Here is a 19,956-nt window from a genome sequence, read left to right on the forward strand (position 1 = left end):
CTTCTGAAACCAGGCAGGGTGGTTCCCAAAATCTCCCCCTTTTCTGTTTTTGAAATCAATTGTAGCTGTTAAGCCTGTGAAACCTACTATTTGCTGTCCCTGAATTTGAGATTTGACCTTAAGAAAATAATATATATAATAAAGCACAAATAAGGATTAAGACAAGTGGCACCCAAGGGCTGCTAGGACCCAATATGTAAATTCAGTCCATCAAACCAGTTTTTAGGGTTCAGCCATTATAGATTACCGTTGAGGATGTGGAAAAATGTTGCAAATCCAAGGGAATGATAAGAGTAACAGGTCTGGTTACACTTCAATCCTTGGGAGAATTAGCACAGACTTCAGGAAATTACTATAAAGATATATAGCAAGGGCTTGTACCTGAACTCAGGGTGAGAGAATTTTAGCAAGAGCAAGTCACAAAGCGGCCTAGATATAATGCAGGTCTAATTCCCCACGGGAAAACTTCTTCACAGGTGTGGTCCTGTGTGCCGCCATGTCCCCTACTGCTTTTCCACGTGGGTGCTAAGCTACATTTCCACATCTTGAGAAGCAGTTCCCTACAGATCAGTAGATTACTCAAATGACAAAAAAAAAAGTTGGGGGGGCATGGACTTTGGCTTCAGACAACCCGGGACTAAACTGACTCTGGAGTTTCTTGTGAGCTGTGGGACTTTGGGCAAGTCACTTAACTCCTCTAAACTCTAAGCCTCGGTTTTCCTAATTTCACGGCAGCAGTGATAGTAGCTGTGTGAATATTGTGAGGACTAAATGAAATCAAGTATGCAATGTGATGAGAGCAATGCCTGGCCTATAGATAAAACAGATAAAAGCCACATTTTTATTATACCAATTATTACTATTAATATTATTGCAGTTGTTTTATGAGATTAGGTTGACTTTGGAAGTAGCCGAACGATCTGCCTGGCCATGCCACGGTTCTCTGTTTCTGCTGGAAATCTGATATTTGCCCCTTCAGGTCCACATTCTTGCCTCCTCCCCCTGCTGTGTGCTTTGGGAAGGCTGGTGCTTATGAACTGGATCAACGGGCTCCTGGGCCTTCAGCTGCCATCCAGGTTCAGCCCGTGGGTGCACAGGAGACTGAATGGTGAGGCACGAGGAAACTCTGCCCTTCACTCTCGCAGCTCCCTCCTTACCAAGGAGCCATTGATGGGATGGCTCCCTCCCTTCGAAGCCCACAGGTTCTGTCCTCGGCCCTCCCCAGGTTTTCATAAGCCCTTCCTGCCATTGCCCCTTCAGAGGTAAATGGTGGTCCAGTTTCCCCAAAATTACTAGGCTCCGCACCAACCTTTGTTGTTTTACCTAACTCTGTAAATGGTCCTTAAACTGATCAATTTACACAGTTGGAGTGTAATATCTGTTTCTTCCAAGATTCCTACCTACATACTCATTGTTCCACAGTTGACTCCAGTGGGATAATCTAGCACAACACAGATGACTTCCCTGGTGGAAATTTCCACTAGAAATTCCTGCAAATCTCAACAGAGCAGCCTTACGCATAGGCGACAGGGACAGACTGTTACATTGTGCCGCTTCAGTGCAATGGGAAAAAATTCCTTTCTGCAGGTCCGAAATTCCATCACTATAATAACTATGTGTGCTCTACCATCTGATGGTTACAAAAGATGAAAATTTTCTAATTACAAGTTATAATTCCAAAATTATACTGCCCATTCACAACTTGTGTGTGGAGGCAAAGGGCAGGACCTTTGAAATCTAATTCTCTCATCCCATTTCTAATGTTTTTCTCTGCATGTGGTGGCTCACCAGTATTTCTCACACGCACCTTGGGTTGGTGAGAGTCAGCCTCTCAGAAACAGTAGCTCTAGCTGGACCACTGGCCCTGCCTTTATTACAAAACCCTGCTCCAAAAAGCCACTTCCATGTTCAAAAATCTCTGATGGACCTTCAGTTTATTTAACAATTAGTGCTGTAGAACTTACTATGTTCTGGGTACTGGTCTAAGCAGTGTATAAATATTAAATTATTTAATCTTCCAATCTCCCCACGATAGCCTTTTTTAGATAAGGAAACTGAGGCACAGAGAGGTATTTTTAATTTTTCATTTCCAGAGGAGTCTCGATACCGTTTTCTGTAGTGGCTGTACCAGATTACATCCCCACCGACATCGGACAAGGGTTCCATTTTCCCTGTCTCTTGTCTTTCTGACAGGCATGAGGTGGTATTTCACTGTGGCTTTGATCTTCACTTCTCTAACTATGAATGACGTCAAGCGTGTCTTCATATGCCTGTTGCCCATTTGTACATCCCCTTTGAAAAGAATTTCTATTCATGTCTTTTGCCAAATTTTTTAGCTGGATTATATGGGGGGTTGTTTGGTTGGCTGGTTCAGTTTTGTTCTGTTTTTTCTATTGAATTGCTTGAATTCTTCACATACTTTGGACATTAACCTCTTATCAGACATATGGTTCGCAAATTCTTTCCCCATTCTCTGGGTTGTCTTTTTATTTTGTTGATTTTTTGTTTTCCTCTCTGTGCAAATAATTATTCATGTTCATTTGTTTTCTCACTATACTACTTTTATATTTGATTATTTATATAACAATCATTTATGTAGAAATTAAGATTCAGTTAAGATTTACAAGAATTTAATATTTCTTCTAACAATAAAATCAACACCGATTTTAATTACTTGGTGAAGTCTAAATTTTTAGAATAGATCCAAAACTATTTCTTTGAATAACAATGTTTATAATACAATTTATATATTTTTATAAATTCCCACAGTGTTAAACACATCATTTTTTCAGGAGAAAAAAAGTGAAAAGGGATGCATTCCTTATCATTTTATTTCCATAAAGCTCAAAAAGTAGGTAAAATCATTCTGTGCTTAGAGGTCAAAAGAATAATAACCCTTCAGTCTGAGAAGTGACTAGAAGGAAGCCCAGTGGGACGTGAGGGTCCGAGTCATATTCTGTTTCTTGATGTGGGGCTGGACACATGTGTATGTTTCATTTATAAAAATTCACCAAGCTGCACACTTTTGATTTGTGCTCTTTCCTATATATGTATTTTAATGAAAAGTTTGCTTTGAAATACACACAAATTTATAATTACTCATTTTAGTGCTTTAGCTCTTTATGTATATTATTCTCTTTACTATTGTCACAAAATCCTCTGAAGTAGGTTCTGTCATTAACAGAGTTCATCCTATCTTGCTAGTTCCCAGGTTTCTCCCAAGAAGATTACCCCCTTATTTCCTAGCATTTAACAGGATAGGTAACTGTTTTATGTTTGTTCGTTTATCTTCTGTCCCCTCATCCAAATGTACAGCCATGGGTTTTGACTTTTTTATTCACTAATCTAGCTAGTAGGTGAGCCTAGTGCCTGACATAAAGCTGATCTTCCACAAATACTAACAATTGTTAAACAACTGAACATCTGAACTTTGTAAAACCAAAGAATACTGTACGAGACAGAGTAGCGGGTGGGACTTACTTGAGTCTGGCTGCCCAGACACACCTCTCTGAGGAAACAATATCGCCAGGATGGCCAGCAGGCAGGAGAAGAGGACAGACCAGTGAGCAGGAGGAGAATCACGCGTGACGGCTCAGCCCCGGGAGAGAGACCAGTGGGCCTAGAGCGTGGGAGCAGGGAGCTGCAGCTGCCCAAGGTGTTCTGTTTCTGCCTCGATGCCTTTCCTCCCTCCACGCGCTCTACCTAAAAGGCGATTCTCTAACATTGTGTCCAACATTCAAGATTTATCTCAAATTCCAACTTCTCAAGAAATCTCTCCAGAGGACTTCAGCCAGAAACTAAGAGCAGCAGAATTTAGGTCGCCACACTTTGAACACGCCGTAACAACGGCCCTTCTTCCATGGCTTTGCCCTTTTTCTACTTTGTGCTGCAGTTCTGTGTGCAGTTACCTAATTCTCCCTTAGAGATAACAAGCTACTTCAAAACAAGGAATTTATCTTGCTCATCTTTGTAAGTCCCATTCCAAGTGCTAGCACCATGTGTTGCAAATACTGTCCAGTGGGAACTGAACTGGGTGTTGGCATAATTTGGCAGATGTGAGGAGTGCAGAAACAGTGGAAACCGTTATGCATCTATCAGTTAAGGGGAGGGAAGAGGAATGTATCAATTAGAAATGCCTCTGTCTGCAAGTAACAGAAAAGCTGAGTAACTTAAACCAGCGATTTTCAACCCTTTTCATTTCATGGCCATATAAGCTGATCACTAAAATTCTGCGGCACACCAAAAACATACAGTTTTTTGCTGATCTGACAAAAACAGATACAATTTTGATTCATTCACACTGGATGGCTATTGTTATGTTGGCTGTTGTCATTTTTTATTTGACAATCTAAGGGAAAAGAGGTCATTGCCCCTAACTAAATAATCAGGTATTTTGTGCTTTAAAAGTTCTCGCGACATACCAGTTGAAAATTGCTGACTTAAACAATAAAGGATTTATTTTTCTCATGTAACCAAACCTAGGCATTTACTGGCAATTGGCTTAGCTACTCAACTGCACCCAAGGGCCCAGACTCTGGCTTTATTTCTGCTCAGTATTCTCTAAAAATTAGCTTCTGCCCTTGTACCCTTGAAGCTAACTCCTCATGGGTACCAGATGGCTTTTGCATCTCCAGAGAACACTTGTCCACTTCAAAGCGGGAAGAAAGGAAGAGTGTAAAGGTCGAGGACCAAATGAATGGCACTTGTCCCCTTCTCAAGAAATTCCCTGGTGTGTTGGCATGTTCCACCTACATATCATTGGTCAGAACTGGGTTACATGGCTGTCAACAGGGGAAGCTGAGAAATAAGGGAATGCAATTAAGCTTTTGGCATGGACCTAGCTGTGGGCACTTTGCCACCATAAAAATACTTAGAGTTTTACTTCATAGAAAAAAAGGGAACTGCCTCTTGGGATAAGAAACATATTATTTCGGGCTCTGGGGTGATCTGTGCCCAGAGATGATATCACAGGTAAAAAAGAAAAAACAGGCATCTTAAACCTAAAGGCTACAGGGAATAATGAGTAAGAAAGGCAGATGATTTCTGTACAGATGTATCTTATATGCATATGAATCCTAGGATACTCTCAGCTGCCAGAAGAAAATACATTTTCTCCTGTAGTTCTTGAATCATGTGGCATCTTGGTCTACATCCCACTTTTGATACACAGACAAAGTTACAGGACATATTCTAATATCCTACCAATTCGACCATTAAGACACACGACTGTGCGATCACATGGATGGATGGCAATTGGCGCTCAGCCTTTACGTCTGAAGAGAGTGGAGCTGTGGGAAGAATATGGACAATGGGGGGCCTGCTACCCCAAACGAGCAGCCCCTGATAGCTGCTATGGTAGAACGCTATCACGTTTCAAGAGAAGTCAGAAATGTGGATTTTTAAGAGAAATCTCATGATTGAATGTTAATAATGCATGTAGGGATTTCCAAATGTGATAAGGGCTACATGTTTTGTGCCCTCTAAGGGCAGCTGTCAAGGAGGAGAGCTCTCAGTACAGGCCAAGCCCAGCCAACCCCCCGGAGCCTCCTTTCCCACTACAGGTCCCAGCCTCAGCACTTCCCGTAGGCTTGTTCCTTGCCCACGTCCCAATATCTAGATATTCCATCAACTCTGACACACAAAGACATTGAAAATGAGGACACTTTTCATTCTGCAAATGGAGTTCATGTATAAGAACGAACCTCTTCTACTGTTGGGACATCCTTTTTAATTTTTTACTAAAGATTGAACTACTTTTGCTTAACCTTTAGAAAAAAAACAAGTATAAAGGACACATGGACAAAAACTAAGATGGGGGAATGGGAGGGAGGTGGGAGCACTGGGGGGGGGGGGTAGGCAGGATTGGGAGTATAAGACAGAAAACTGTATTTGAACAATAATTAAATAAATCTAAAAAAACACTTCGCCAATGAAAAAAATTTATAAAATTTGATACCATCAGAATTAAAAAACCAAACCAGATTTTTCTGGTCACCATAATGAGCAAATAAATACTGACTCACTCAGTGGTGAGGTGACTGTTTCATTCGGTCTCATTTAGAAAGTGTTCTTTGCTTCAGTTCAAGAAAATGCTGAACTTTACTTTCTCAAATTTTCCAAAGTAAAACTTTAATAAATAAAGTTCTGCCTTGTCACCAAGCATTTTGACTTTTCTCTTCCCTCCTAGGGTTTCCTGTCTTCCAATTTCACTCTGGCCTTGGGCCCTTTGGTAGGAGTAATTTGACAAAGAATATCCTCCTCACTTCACAAAATAATATCCTTGTCGGCTTGTGTCACTGTAATAGTCAAGACAATCACTCCCCATCTCAGATCGGATGCTCTTTTTTCTCCCGTTGGACTCTGCTGTCTGACCCGGATGCAGGTACCTTTCATCTGCGTTTTGATCACTGGACCACTGTGCACCTTTCTCACTGGGTCTATGATAGTCCTTTTGCTCTGAGAAACTTTTTTGGATTTTCTACGTTCTTTTCTCTTTCTCCTAGATATCAAAATACCTATTAAATAACTAAAGGTAAGGTGAATTTTTCAACATATAGCTCTTCTCGCTACATAAGATTCATCTGTGCCAAGTCAACTTCAGCAGCTCCCCCCTTTCAAATGTACTTATTTGTAGTTTATACATCAGCTGTCAATTCTTTGAATAATCCTTATTTTTCTTTTCTATTTATAAGCATAATACATACCACCTCCCCACATTTATCTCACAGTTACTGTCCCTTGACTTTTCTTAGTGTTACCGTCATGATGGGTAGGTTCACTGTCTTCCTTAAACATAAATCAGAGATAAGCCAAAATTTGCTAAATATGTTTATATATAACTTATACATAAACATATTTGGCAAATATGTTCTAAAAAGCATTTGCTATCACTTATAATAAAAATAAGCGATCAGGTTAATTCCGAGAAAACTAAAAACAGACTGTGCATCAAATTTTATATTTGAATCAATCCTACTAAGAGGAAATTTAATCAATACAAACTCGTCAGTGCCTAGTAGGGGAACTTCATGATGGAGGGTGACAAACCCAAATACGCACAGCCTCTCCCTCAGTGTGATACTTAATTTTATGTGTCAGTTTGATTGGCCATGGTGTCCCCAGATTAACATTATTTCTGGGTGTATCTGTGAGTTTCCTGGCGAGATTTGCATTTGAATCAATGGACTCAGTAAAACACGTGGACCTCCCCAGTATGGGTGGGCATTATCCAATCCATTGTGGGCCTGAATAGAACAAAAGGCAAAAGGAGAAAATCACCCCCTTTTTTCCCTGCCTCACTGCTTAAGTTGAACACCTGATTTTATCTCTAAAACTCAGATTGGGATTTACACCATCAGCTCCGCTAGTTCTCAGGCATTTGGACTTGGATTATACCATTGCTTTTCCTGGTTCTTCACAGCGTAGATAACAGATCGTGAGATATCTCAGCCTTCATAATTATGTGAGCCAATTCCTCATAAATCAATCAATCTTAGTCAATTTCTCCGTGTGTGTGTACATCCATACATACACACGCATATATGTGCATATCCTACTGTTTACACGTACATGTACAGACATCCTACTGGTCTGTTTCTCTGGTGAACCCTGACTAATGCACTTGGGAATGTGAATGTGAACACTTGGGACTGCCCAATTCCGATGCCTCGAGCTATTGTTTCCTCACAGTGGGCACTAGAGCCACTAGGGCTTCCCGCCCAACACTGAGAGGTGCTCTCTTTGAGGAAGGCCTGCTGCACATTCCAGCCTTGGATGTGCTGGCTGCTGGGGGATCTCCAGCCTACCAGGGTCATTGTTGGCCTTCATGGTAGGCTCAATAATAGCCCCCCAAATATATCCATATGCTATTTCCCCATCCCAACCTGTACTATGCTACCTTACATGGCAAAAGGGACTTTGCAGTTGTGATCAGATTAAAGATCTTGAGATGAGGAGATGATCCTGAATTATGCAGTTTGGCCCAATAATCACAATGACCCTTAAAAGAGAAAGGCCAGAGGAGTCAGAATCAAAGGGAAGGTGATGTGATGTCAGACACTTAGACTGAAGTGATAAACTTAAACAGTGAGGAAGGGGGCACAAACCAAAAAAATGCAGGTAACCATAGAACACTGCAAGAGGCAAGCAAATGGGGTTCTCTGGACGTTACCCCAGTTCACTAGCAAGCAAATGGGGTCTCTGGAATGCCTGCACTCCAGAACTGTAAAGGATAGAGTTGTGTTGTTTTAAGGAACTAAGTGTGTGGTAATCTGTTATAACACAAACAGAAAACCAATACCAAGATCTTTGTCCCCTCTCCCCCTCTAATGCTGTAGACTGCCTCACGCCTTAGCCTCGGTTAGGAAAAGAAGAGGCAGCATCATGGGAGTTTCTGCATGAGCCCGCAAGAGGAAGAGCAAGACACCCACGTAACACCTGTGATGACTGCCGAACTGGGAATGCAGAGAACTGGGAGTCACTGGCCCCCTGCCTGGGGGGAGTGCGGGGGACAGAAAGCCTAGTGTCAGGGACTGGGTCACAAGCAGGAGAGGAGGAAATGAAATAGCAGTGAGTGTGGACCATGAGTTCACACTGCTTATCATGAAAGGAACCCAATTTGTCTGTAAGTTCTAGAAGGAACAAAGCACCATATTCTTACATAAAAGGAAAATTTGTAACACAACAGACAATGTCTTCAAGCAACAGTTTTATAGAGATGTTCTTACGTCTCTATAAATGAGATCATACTCTTCAATTCGGCCCAGGGAAACTACATTTTATAGGCATGAGACAAACCGAGTTATATATTTGTGGTAATCCAACTCCATAAAAAAATCTAGAGTTTAGAGCACATGGGTGACTTACTCAAACTGGTTCAAGGGAAGTGGCCCCATACCTTAAGAAAAGTTGGCTTTAAAAACCAATGCATTAGAATGACTTCTTTTTTAAAAACAGAGATAAATTGAACAGGCTCCACCTGTGCAGCTAGGACCTGCATCTGCTTATGCAACTAATACATCTCCAGAATATGACAACTAGATAGATTTGAAAATCTTTTCCCTATGTGGGCAGCTCATGGCACTGACCCCAGGAAGCTCCGTACTAACTGCCTATTGCAGGATTTACACTCTACTACAAATCTTGATTTGTATTTCATGAGGGAACCAAATAATCTGATATATTCATACCGATCAGAGAGTAATAGATACACAGAGTATACCACACCCATGTAGAATTCTAACAACTCATTTCTCTGGAGAAAAAAAAATGAACATACGTCCTGACCTGATTAGGTTACCAGCTCTAACAATCATGAAACCCTAGGTCTTCCTTTTACAATACCCCGTTCAAGGGAGGAAATGCGGGGCGGGGGGGGGGCACACAGCTCTCTCTAGTCCCACACTTTTCAGAATATGCAGCTGGACCTCAGTCCACAAATTCAGTATTACAAAAAACATATTTATTCTCTTTCTTTTATTAGTTTTTTTTCATTATTTTTATTCTCTTTATTTTTTAACTGAGTCTAATTTTTGTTCTGAGTTTCCCACGTGCTGGGCAGGCAGAAATAGAATTTCAGGGTCTTTCCACTGCTTCCCTAACCAGGCTGGCGCACGGGAGTCTCTGAGAAACTGCCCAAGCAGCTTTCTCAACTCGTGTCTTGCCACCCTCCCTAAGCCCCGCCTGAAAATTAAGCAAGCAGTTAAGAAAAAATTTAGCCAGCTTGTCTAGGTTCAATGATCAAGTCTGATACTTGCTGGCTGTGAGATCAGCAAATTATGTAACTCTCTCTGTCTCAATTATTTATTTGCAAACTGGGAATATAGTGTCTAACTCAACTGGCTGTGAGAGGTAAATGCAGGCCACTATGCACTTTGAATAGTGTCTGGCTTATCACAATCTCATACATTATATATTCACTAAAATGTAAGCTCCATATGGACAAGGGTCTTGATGAAGTTGTTCACTGCTCTTAGAATAGTGCGTGGTGTACACAGGAGTGGAACGAATGAGTGAATGTTGAAAACTTCAGGGCATGTTTCATCCCTGTCCCAGGACTTCTGAGCGTTATGTTCTCCTATCACCCCTTCCCAGGCCTGGATTCTCTCTCTAGTGTTAGAGAAATCTTCTCTTTGGATGAGGTTCCCCTTATACGTTGTTTCTGTGTTTTCTGACCCACATCCTGCCCACTTCCCTGAAGCCAGAAAGACATGCTTTTCTTCCAAACATATCCCTCCATGGAAGCAAAGGACAGATTCAATTTAACTACTTGCTTCAACAGAAGGAAGAGAAGGGAGGAAATACAGAAGAGACAAGATTATAAACCTCAAAGTATTATCTTATCCCAAGAGCTTTAACTTGTTTGTTTGTTTGTTTGTTTGTTTTAACATTTAGTTTCGCATGAATGGGTCCTAGGATTGTACACAAATTGTACAAAATTATAGGGCTTTTTCTTGTAATCATTATATGAAGTGCTGCTCATGCCTGCACGCATGTCAGCTGAACTAATCAGGTATGACTCACATACTCGTCACCCTATTGCGTTGCTGGTCAGAACAGAGCTTCCTCCTGGCTCGCTTGGACAGGACAGGGCTGGGGCTGCGGCCGCCAAGTCCTTGGAGTCATATCAGTGACCAATTTCCCTTCTTTGATGAAAGCTCTAGTCTGCTTGTTGGGTACACACAGAGCCCACACCCAAGCACAACACGTACAGTTTCTAAACAGGGGTGGGATGGCAGCGCCATAACGGCAGTTTGCTGCCAAGTCAGACCTCAGAGTAATGCTCTCCTTCTCCACCCTCCCTCCCACGTAGTTTATCATCTTCAGCTCCAGGCAGTGCAGATAGTTTCCAGCCTCCTATTTATTAGCCAAAGCAGTCTGGGTTTCTTTGCAAAAGACACACCCAGAAAGGCTCGTTTGCCCATATCCTGTTACACCAGCCCTGATGCCAGCGGGAAGCCTCCTCCACCTTGGCCTCCAAGGAGAGCCCTAAAATGAGGCTCCAGAGGCACCTGGGCTTCTTCTGGGGGCGGGGCCGGAGCCTACCATTTCCCCCTAACATTTACGAGATCGTTAAACACTCTATTTCAACACAGACCTGAAGTTGGTTCAGGGTTTTGTTTTAAGCAAGATGTCTTTTCTGGCACTTAGTGTGTGCAAGTGTGGCTGAGATTAAATTCCAGCTTAATCTGCGCTGCCTAGAGCTGAAGATGGTGAACTTTCTACTGGCACAGACTTCTCTCTCTCTGCCTAAATATTTTCTAGGGTTCACTATTATACCATATCCACATGGTAATATTGTTAAGGATTGGAAGTGACACAGTATAGAGGTAAGAGCCCTGGAAGGAAGTCAAAATCACACACTTGTCACAATTGCCCTTGGGGGAGCCAGTGACCTTATCTAGCCATTTTCCCCAACTGTAGGTAATGAGGTATTCTTGACGTATGTTCATATCCTGTAACCATCTTTGCTTATCATAGCCCACTCATTGGCTTTGTAGCAACCAAGCCATCCACTGGGAGGGCAGATACCACCTAGAGCAAAGGGTCAGCAGCCATGCTCAAAGCTACTTCTTCTCAAAATGCATAGTAATACCTAGTAATTCCAAAATCTCTACATTATTTCAGCTTCCTTTGTATATATAACAAAAGCAAGCCTTGGAGTAGAGTCGCCAACACATCTCAATTTGCCCAGGATTTCCCCAATGTTAGCACTGAAAGTCCAACATCCCAGAAACCCTCTAAGTCCCAGGCAAATCAGGGAAATTGGTCATTCTACTTAAAGGGCTAGACCTACAGTTTCCGTAGGAGCCGGAGTGTAGAGATTATTTAAGATAAAAGAGAAACACTGATAAAAATGTAATCTCTAGGAGGAGTGAGTACTCTAGTCAGCTATTAACAAAATACCCTAAAAGAATGACTTAAAACAAGAGCAATCATTTTTTTTTTTTCAGGAACCTAACCATTGAATAATCTTAGTTAGGTGCTTCTTGCTCAGGGTGTCTCCTGAGGTTGTAGGGAGACAGGAGTTGAGACTGATACGATCATGACGCCTTAACTTGCATGTCAGCACCTGGGCAGGGCACACAAGCTCCTCAGACCTCTCCCTCCTCCCCACCCTCCCCCCAACACGCGTCTACCCTGGTGGCCTCAGGGTAGCCAGGCTTCTCCCATGATGGCTATAGGCCCCCAGAGCTAGTCCCCAGAGAAAGCAGCATATAGCCTTTGCTAATCCAGTTTTACGTCATGCTGCCTCGCTTCTGTCACATTCTTTTCATGAAGGAAGTTACAAATTCAAGGGGAGTGACATACACTCCACCTTCTGATGGAAAGAGTATTAAAATATTTGCAAATACATTTTAAAACCATATAAGGAGGAAGAAGGACACAACCCCTTCCAGCTCAGAGAATTTGCTAGGAAGAGAAGAGACATAAGGAAAGCGAGCTGTCGGACATATGTGTTATGGGCTACACACCTTCCAGACCACAAGATCAGAGGGGCTGCTGTCAGACAAAGGTTAAGAAGAAAGCTGAGAGTAGAGAAACTGCTACCACTTCCTGTTTACAGCCCAGGGAAGATGTCTCTACATAGGTCATCTGTGACAACAATGAATGCCTGCAACAAAGTAAAAACGACAGCACATCCCAGTTATGTGGTGTGAGCACTTAGTGACCCAGAGCATTCCTCAGCTCTCACGTGGCACAGAAGGTATCTAGAGGTTCCGGCCTGCATCGTGAAGGATGTGAGAAGAAGCTGATGTTGCCACTGGCCAAGATGCCACAGAGCAATGAGGGGGTGACTGTGAAGTACCTTAAACTGGGAGTCACAGGAGCCCTCAGACCTCAAGGAGAAGGAACTATGGCATCACAGTGAACAGAAGTAGGGGCGAGTCTGCAGGAAAGATTTCCAGGCCAACTAGCCCAGAGAACAGACCAGGAGTCCTCCAGAGACAGCCAGCAAAGTACCCTCAACCCTATTGACTAACTAGACAAAGACAGGAGCTTTGGCTCCTCCTGTCATGGAGGGCTGAAGACAACTGTGTGTGGACCTCACCTTTGCAAGGTCCCCGCCACCTTGCAAATGCAGTGGAGTCGTCTGAAAACAATGAGTATACCATAAACTGACAGGTTTACACTTTTGTCTCTGCTTTCAGTCTCAGCTCCTATTTGGGACATCAGCTGTGAGGAAAATCAGGTCAGTTATAAATGGAGAAAGAGCAGTATTTCTTTTTTCTAAGTTGTAGTGTTAAACTTGTCTCTGAGCAACATGAAAAATAGAAACCACTCTTTTTAATTACCTCGCTCCCTGCCCTGCAGCCCCGGCAGCTTCTCTGGCTCACCTCCGATTGGCCATTTCCTCCCTGTGCTTTTGCACACGTGTGGTTCCCTCCATCCGGAACGTTTTCTCAGCTGGCTCTTTGTGCCCTTCGGATGTTAACTTGTCGGTGAGGCCTTCATTTACTGCTCAGATCTGCTCCTGTTTGTCCCAATCTTGATAGCTATTTTTTATTTTCAGATAAGTGATTCCTCATCCCACCGGCACTCTCCACAGCCTGCTCCTCTCCAGACTTCCCCGTTTTAGGAAATGGTCCTACCCGAGTGCCCTAGCCAAAAAACCCCCTCCTGATTCCTCCCATTTGTCCTTACACATGAATCCAGTCCAACCAGAGTCCTAAAACATATCCTAAATCCATTCGCTTGTCTCTCTGCCCTCTGCCAACACCATGTTCTAGGCCATGACCTTCTCGCCTGCCTGACTATAGTGCTGGTCTCCTGCTTCTGCTCTTGTCTTTCTACCATTCTACATCACACTCAACAAAGTACTTTAAAATTATAAATCATGGCCTGCAGCTCCTGTGTTTAATCCTTCAACTCTTCAAAGTCTTCCCTTGGGCCCACAAGGCCTTCAGGCCCTGGACCTCGGGCTCATCTCCCTCTCTACCCACAGTCTGCTTTCCACTCTTTGAACCTGCCTGTCACCTTCCCGCCTCAGGGCCTGGACACGTCGTCTACCTGTGACAATCTCCCCCAGTGTCTTCAACAGGTGGCTCCTCATCCTTCAGACCTCAGCTTAAATGTCATCCCCTCAAAAAGGCCCCCCTCCCTCAGCTTTCCCACCCCATCAGAAAGTTCCTCACCTCAGACTTCTTTTCTTTATAACACTTAACACTGTGACGAAGTTGGCAGTCTGTTGGTTTACTTGTTCATTACCTAGCCCCTCCTTCACACAAATACTTACAGAAGCTCCCTGGGAACAGGTCCCTGTGCTTCCCACACCCAGAACCATATCTGGCTCACAGGTGCTCAGAAGGCATTAAAGAAACGAATGAATGAACGAACAGCTTGAAAACCACTTATTCACTGGAGAAGAAGAAGCATTTTCTCCTGGTCCCTGTTTCCTTGCCTGTGACATGAGGCTGTTGAATGAGATGGTCCCCAGGGATCCTTTCAACCAAATGTCTGGGGTTTTCTATAACTGCACATGAACTCTAATGGCTGGCCCTGCAACAGCATCTTTTCTCAACATATAGTTTAAAGGGCTCTTTCAAGCTTCTCCTAAACTATGAATTTGTGCATGCCAGAATACAGTAAAACTTCACTAGGTAAATAATACAGTTAACACCTGCCAATAAGGAAAAGCAGAGCCAAGTAAAATGTAAGTCCCTCATTGCAACAAATGATGGAATGAATCGCTTGTGCTCCAGCGCTATTTATATCTGGCACGTAGCTTTCCTTTGGAATCTGGCTTCTCTGGGCTAAAGCCCAGATTTAAGTAAATGCAAGAAACTACAGAATCAAGACTCCATTAACTGAAAACAGTTTGCTGTGCCCCTCGCCTACCAGGAGCAATATTCTTTATTGTCAGCAGTACATCGTTTTCCATTTCAATTCATCTTTCAAGTTCTTTCTAATAAAAAAACCATGAGAGTGAAGAAATACTCTTTCATTTTGGCAGGGTTCCTAGCTCTGGGACTGCAGCTTGGTACCTCCAGGCGAATGGCAATAGAACCCGGGACTTTGCTTGCAAAGTAATTCTCTTTGAAGAACTATAAAGTGATTCTAAATGTTCTTTGAACTTCAAAACAGACACATTTCAATCCAGTCCCCATGGTCCATTTTTACCATATATAAACACGTCTAGCTTCATAGGCTAAAGGCATGAAAGAGTAAGTTTGAGAGAAGAGTAAAAGTTAGATTAAGAAAACCTTAATCAAAAAAATGTAAGACGTACATAAAAAAAATCTCCTTCCTCTCTTCTGAACCTTCAGAATCAGACTCATCCTTCAAGGTGCACTTCAGAAATCACTTCCTCCAAGAAACTTTCTCCCAGCCCCTCAGGACACTTGAAAGTCCTCTCAGTTCCTCTCAATTTCTATCGCACTTGGCTTGGAGATACTCCACTTATTTGACTAAGAGATTATAATACATCTGTTTGTGTGCTCCCCTCCCTGTCGTGCTGTGCCATTCACCCAACTACCTTCCCCACTGCCTGGAAGCACCTGCACAGTGAGGAGCCCTCTATCTCACCCAGCAGCAAGGCCTGAAATCTCACTTTCTTTTTTATGTTCAAAATCATTGTTGTCTTTATTGAAATTACTAATAACAGACAGATTTTTGTGGGCATTTTTATGCACTACTTAGATGGTCTAAACTTTTTATTTTGAAATATTTATAGTACCTTTCATCTCAAAATAGAACATTTACATTGTTGCAATACTGTAAACTATAGATTGTATTCAGCTGTCACCAATATTTACACGCACTCATGTGTCTGTTTGTGTGCAGTTTCTGTGCAATACATGCATATGCAATGCCGAGTATGTAGCCACTGCCACAGTCAATTCACAGGACCGTTCCCTCAGCCCCCAGGAGCCTCTTGTCCTCTCCACTTATATTCACCACCCTCCCGGTACTTGTCTCTGCCCCATCACGGCCCTAATCTGTTTTCTATCTCTACAGTTCTGTCATTTTGAGAATATTATATAAATGGAATCACATAAGATATATAAGAGTATATAACCCTTTGAGATTGACTTTTTTCACTGAGCATAATGCCCTTGAGACCCGTCTAGATGGGAAGGAGAGAAGAGAAGGTGCAAAGATGCTGAGGCCGGGGTGAGGGCTCTGAACCTGAAACTCGCTCCTAATAGGCAGGAGAAGTGCAAGGACCGGCTGAGAGTGAGCCAGACTGAGAGCCCGCAGACCTGGGTGTGAGACTCAAAGACCCTCATCAGAGCTTCACACTGTCCATTATGACATATATTATATCTATCACAACATAGTTACGTACACAAGGCTACATTTGGGTATGTTATGAGGGATCTTTCAGTGTAATGTCATGCTGTACCTGTCCTTCAGAAAACAGCCAGGCACACATAAAAAGTTCACAGACTAAGCTGGCATGTGATGAGTGACAAGTGAGCGGCACAGACAATAGGAGGTGGAGGGACCTCAAGGGAGGGAGGATAGTCTGCCAAATTGGACAATCAGGAAAGGCCTGCGTTGGGCTGGGACTTGAATTAAGGACATGATTCAGAGGTGAAGGGAGAGGAGGAAGACACTTCCAGAAGGGCATGGCAAAGGACTAGACGTAGCATCATGAAGGATGTTTATGAAACACTGAACAAAACAATGTAAAAATAGTAATAATCAAAAATAATATAGCTGGAACTGAGGGCAGATCTGAAGTGGAGGCTTTGTACAGGAATATCTCCAGAAGGAAGGGTGAAAAGTTGGCTCGGAGAAAACGTGGAAGGTCTCGAATGAGTTCATCACTGATCCACATACTGTGGGTGGGAGAAGTAAATTGATAAAAACTTCATAGGGACAGTCCAGCAATATTTCTCAAGACTCAAGATGCATATTCCCTTTGACTTAGTCATCCAACTTCTATGGATTTATTTTAAGGATATAATTAGAAAAGATCTCAAAAGATTTTTGTGAAAGGATGTTTACTGACTATAATAAAAAAAATAAAACTCTCTCCCATACCAAACTGGTAGCAAATAACAGCACCTCCACCTACAGAGTCCAGTGTGACTCAGAACCAAATTTCAGGATGACTAAGGAGATGGGAAGGTAACGTAAACATGAAGTGAAGAAGGCAGATCACAGAGTCTTTACCTGTTATGATGCTGTAGGGCTCGAAAACTGTCCCCTTCTTCCCTCCTAGGGTCCTTGGCTGACCTAATAATTAAATTGACCTAAGACAGAGTAACAGAAGAAAAACACATTTAATTTTGTGTATAAAGGAGCCCCATAAAAAAAATGTAAGACTCAAAGAAGTGACCAAAGCAGGCAGCTTTTACACCTGCCTGACAAAAACAGTGAATCTGTGCAGAACTAACAAGATCAAGGTGTTTGGGCATGGGGCAGTAAATTAGTGAAGAACCAACGAAGTTTGGTTATATGGCTTCCTGGGCCCTAAATTCCCCACCTCTGGTGGTAAGGATGCCTCCCACCCTCCTGGTACAGGGAGGGCACCCTTCACAGGGTACACTTATTTCCTGTTCCCAGGCAGAACAAAGGAGTGTCAAAGAGTCCTTCTCACACTGGCCATTTCTTCAGTAACTTTAATTCAAAATAATCAATATGCTAAAGTGGTGTATTTAGGGTGGCATATCCCCTCTCTTTAAATTATAATATTTTGAAGGTTATATAAGAAAGGCAAGAAATAAACCACAATGTTAACTATGGTTAATAGCTGATTTTTTTTCCCCAGAAACAATCACTACTCACCTGTCTTGTGCTCCATCTCCTTGGGCTAATCTGATAAACAGTGATAAGCTGTGCACTGTGCACACTGTGGATGGCTGCGCTCCCGTGGAAGATACTCCCTCCCAACAGAGCCTTCCTGAAACCAGTGCCTGACACCCAGGGCACAGTGAAAGGCCAGCAGTGCAGACCTGTTGAAGGAGGTACGCTTTCAGTTTCGCAGATCACATCAGGGAAGAAGAGTTTTAGTAGGTGTTTGTAAGCCAGGCGTTGTGCTTGTCACGGACGGTTTCATTTAAGCCCTAAGAGTCCTATGAGTTAGGTAGCAGTATTATTCTCATTTTACATGTGGAGAAACTGAGGCACGGAGAGCTTACATAATTTCATCAGGGGCACACAATCAACGAGAGATGGAGGCAGGATCCAAACATAGATAATGACACAGCGTCCACAGTGACTTCTACACCCATCCACTGATTTTAATAGAAGGCAGAACGAAAATATCCATCCTGTACTTCTCCTCACACAAGGACGCCCCACTGCAATGTTCTCGCCAGACAGTCAGGCAGTGGACTAACAGGAGAATTCTGGGTGGCACCTGTAGACGCCATCTCTTATGGGATCTGGTACTTTCTAGCTTTGTGACTTTGGACAAGTCATCCACCCCCAGCCTTGACTTTCTCGTGCATAAAAGGAAAATAACCTCACTTTGTCTGCAGACCTCCCAGGATGGCTGGGAAGATCCAAGGAGGCAAAACACACGGAAGTCCTGTGTGTACATGTGCCGTAAAAGTAAAAGGTATTATTAGTCATAATGCTAGCACAGAGGTCTCAGAGCGGTAAGACTGAACACCACATTGCCCCGAGAAACTCCCCAAGTGTCATTCTCAAGGAATATGCCATAGGATCCCAAGGACATTTGCTCCGGCTGTGGACCTGACAAGGGTGATGTGCCATTTGCCACAAGGCCCCTGATTTGCACCATGATGCAACACGCGGTGAGGAAACAGCCACCCGGGAGTTATGGACGCTGAGGTGAGCTGAATGGACACAACGCCCAGATCCTGGCCTGGAAAGCCGTTCAGAGAACTTCCTCCGATGTTCTTGCCATAGGTCTTTTTGATTCATGAGGCAGAATGTAACAGGCAGATGATGATGGCGCCCACCACACACCAGGTCCCGCTTGTGCTAGCCCCCCATACGTGTCTTCCCCCAGCCTCATGGCACACCTGCCATTATCCCATTTTACAGTTCAAAACCTGGAGAATCAGACAGGGGAAGGCACTTGTCCACCCGACAGCTAAGAGACAGAGAGAAAATTGACGGATGATGACACAGTTTTGCTCCTCCATTTGGATTCCTATAAAGTATGTAAATTCTTTTTTGGTTAGGTTCCTCCAAAATGTAGCTAATTAATAAATCATATTATTCTAGGTTTTCTGTTGACATGTTAGTTGGGTAAAACTGACATTAATTCCAAATATTTTATTATAATATATATCACTATTTTGAGACCAATACATGTGAATTTAATAGAAAATAGTTTGTCTAATTCTTTTCTCAATTAGGAGGGAAAGATTATCAGTTTTTAATTAGAGAAATAAAAGGAATGTTCACAACAAATATGACACATTCTTCATGTCAATAATAAACAAACAATTCATATAATTTCATGTTTGTTTACATACAAAGTTGCCTCCCAAAATGAGCAGACAGTTCACAATGGAAAAATATAAATTTTCATCAAATATTTGGGAGCCCAATAATAAATTCAAAGTAAAACAACGAGATCCCACATTTTACTTATTAAGTAAGTAGATATTTAACATTTTTAATATTCAGTGTTGGTGAGTGTGGTAAGGGGTATTTGCATGAGCTGCTGGTGGAATTGCACATCAGCACAACTTTCTGGAAGATGACTTGATGATGCATTAACATCCCTCAACCATGTGCTCTTAGCCACAAATTGTCACTTGCCCCAGAAAGAATGTGGTCTTTCTTCCCTCTGGAATCTAGCCTGTGACTGCTTTGACCAAAAGAGCATTCTAGAAGAGCCTCTGTGCCAGTCCCAGGCCACAGCCTCTCGGAGTACTGGCCAATCCCACCTCCTCCATCTTGACATCCAGTGAAGAAGCCCACCAGGTGGAGAGCACAGGCCCCAGAGGACAGCCAGCACCAGTGTGTCAGTCATGTGAAAGAGTCACCTAGGAAGCGGACCCTCCGGCCCCAGCAAAGCCACCCCAG

At 42.9% G+C, this 19,956-nt stretch overlaps 1 long non-coding RNA gene across 1 annotated transcript in view; it reads right to left on the reverse strand.

The window, feature by feature from the left end:
- LOC119046049 (uncharacterized) overlaps positions 1-19,956 on the reverse strand; it is a 69,975-nt gene that overhangs the window by 48,992 nt on the left and 1,027 nt on the right. Inside the window, exons 2-3 of the long non-coding RNA XR_005081897.2 lie at positions 17,737-17,903; positions 17,122-17,201 (exon numbers count right to left, since the gene is read on the reverse strand). This is a non-coding gene — a long non-coding RNA (uncharacterized LOC119046049). The remainder of the gene's footprint in view (positions 1-17,121; positions 17,202-17,736; positions 17,904-19,956) is intronic.

The sequence above is a fragment of the Artibeus jamaicensis genome, unplaced genomic scaffold (genome assembly GCF_021234435.1).
Source record: "Artibeus jamaicensis isolate MK-2021 breed Jamaican fruit bat unplaced genomic scaffold, CSHL_Jam_final scaffold_474, whole genome shotgun sequence".
Lineage (NCBI taxonomy): Eukaryota > Metazoa > Chordata > Mammalia > Chiroptera > Phyllostomidae > Artibeus > Artibeus jamaicensis.